The following is a 2,500-nucleotide window of genomic DNA, read 5'->3' as shown; positions in this document are numbered from 1 at the left end:
TAATCACTTCTTTTCAACACGCATACAACACGTGGTATAACACATTCCAACTATAGAAATTACACTTCAGGAAGCCTCGCCGTCGTGAAAAAAAAAAATAAATTAACAATGACAGCGAAGATGACGAACTCTGAGCTTCCGGTTTGTTGCGTTCTGGTTACGTCCACGTTGTTGAGTTTCGATTTGTTCCTAAAGTTGAAATGCATTCGATTTATAATGAAGAGTGAAAGTTTAATTAAAAATCAGTAAATTAAAAACGTATTTCCATTAACAATGCTGTGGCTCATTTCGAAACCTTTTTTTTTTCCGCTTATAGCCCCCTCCTCCCCCGGATATAAGCCCCTCCGTTATAAGCCCACCCAAAACCCCTTGCGAAGTTGTAGCCCAAAGTTCATAATCGGAATTTTACGGTATATGTTTGGTTTTGGCCATCTCCAAAGTGCTAGCTCCGGACTTGGAAGATGCTTTACTTATCGGAGAAGGTCACGTCCATAAATGGCCAGTGAAAGAAAAGCCAGCAAATAATATAATCCACACTAAAATGAGTACGTAGCATCCAGACGCTAGTTTTTGATGTAGCAACAATAATAAAGAGGTAAGTTCGAAACAGAAGAAAATCTGGTTCCACCTGGGTCTCAAGATCATCGAACAGATTTACAACAACATGTAGAGGGAGTGACCGTATGGTGGTTAGTTTCGTGAAGATATTCACACACTTTCTTAAGTCAGGATGACGTCAATACGACTTGATCGATCGGTAATGCGCGTCCAAATCTCACTGAAAATATCAAGTACAGTAACATAAGAAGGGGATTTTTCACAACTTAACTATGCATTTGTTTCTCACTCCGGAATCGCTATTAGTCGCTTTCCAAAAGGAAATAGGTTTTTGATCCTAAAGAAACTTAAAGTAACCTTGCTTACGATCACAGACACAACGCATAGGAGCAATAATTTGTCCGGTATTGACTTCCGCTGTAGTGGATCCTCTACCCTGGGTTTTGCTAAAAGCAGGCCAGCGGCCCGAAGGCCCAGCTGCTCGCGGCCCACGGCCCGGCGGCCGGGGGCCCGGTAACCCAGTCCTGATTTTCCACAGTTTTTTTGTCCAGCGGTAAATCCACGCGCATGCACAGATCTACATCGGGTTTGGGCGTGCAAAATGGACGACGGTGAGTTTGGATTCGTTTACCATTTTAATCGTTTCAATCCTTGTTTCTGTTTGTTGTTGTAAACAGACGAAAACAACAGAGAATGACAACGTTTAACACTTAGCAACATGCAAACTCACCGTCTTTCATTTGCGCGCCCAAACCCGATGCAAATCTGTGCATGCGCGTGGATTTACCGCTGGACAACAAAACTGTTTGGGCCACCGGGCCACCGAGCCACCGGGCCACCGGACCTCCGGGCCTCCGGGCCGCCGGGCCGCCGGGCCGTGGCGGGCCGTGGGCCGCAGGCCGCTGGGCCGCGGCGGACCGTGGGCCGCGGACCTGCTTTTAGCAAAACCCCTCTACCCTTGTATCCCTTTATCAAAATCTCTTATTACTTTGTATGTAGGGGAGGCACAATAAATAATTTGAACCTTGAATGGTTCATAAATATAAGAGGTTGAAGAGAAATATCATTTCGATACTTGAATTAGACATTTTCGAGTGCTTGGATGTGAGTTCTTAAATTGGGGCAGCTTGACTTATTGTTAGGCACGCTCTAGTCAAATTCAAAGTTGTAATTTAATTCAAAGTCGTCAAATATGCACCTGATCCAGTAAGATGGATGTCAGCGAGGTAGTACGTTTCGCTTATTTCTCAGTGTTTCGAATAAACGATAAAATGGTCGAAGAACAATTATGTTTCATTCATCAGGAAGCCAGTTATTAAGGCAGATTTACTTACGTCCATCTATTTCGATAACAAATGTTATGTGCGTCATAATGTCACTAGGAGTAATAACAGGGAAATGAAGTGTAGTTATTCCTCTGGATCGAGGCCAAAATTTAGAATTTCCTTCCCTCGCCTTTAGTGAAAATATCAATTACACCATTTTTTGATACACGCATAAAGTTGACAAACACATTTTCCGTTATTGCAATGTAATACAATCGGATCTCCTTAACGAAAATCTTCCAAATCTTTTGTGTGGTCATCGTCAGCAAAATGTCGTTAATATAAAGGATTTCTGAAAAAAGCACTTTAAGAGAGCTTTTGGTCGCTTCATTTGCATGGTTCGAGAAACTTTTGGCTTGAACTCGTTTCATCATTAAGGTTAGTTATCGCTCCTAAGATGTCGTTTTAGAATCCAAAAGCCAAGATAAGAAGAGAATAAGAATTACCTACCGTCATTGCTTTCTTTATATCTTACGAAGAACACAGCAAAATCAATTTCCACCTGAAAAAGGAAAAAATTGTTCGTATATTTCTTTTATTTTAGATTTGATCACGGTACTAAATTCTAAAGAAAAAAAAGTTGACCAAAATCAAAACTGATAAATTCAGTAAATATT

General features: G+C 41.4%; 1 long non-coding RNA gene across 1 annotated transcript in view; it reads right to left on the bottom strand.

Annotated features, from left to right (window-relative positions):
* LOC138016657 (uncharacterized) overlaps positions 1-2,500 on the bottom strand; it is an 8,320-nt gene that overhangs the window by 493 nt on the left and 5,327 nt on the right. The window contains exon 2 of the long non-coding RNA XR_011125851.1: positions 2,334-2,385. This is a non-coding gene — a long non-coding RNA (uncharacterized lncRNA). The remainder of the gene's footprint in view (positions 1-2,333; positions 2,386-2,500) is intronic.

Source organism: Montipora capricornis, chromosome 9 (assembly GCF_036669925.1).
Source record: "Montipora capricornis isolate CH-2021 chromosome 9, ASM3666992v2, whole genome shotgun sequence".
Taxonomy (NCBI): domain Eukaryota; kingdom Metazoa; phylum Cnidaria; class Anthozoa; order Scleractinia; family Acroporidae; genus Montipora; species Montipora capricornis.
This window is presented reverse-complemented; position numbering and strand designations above follow the sequence as displayed.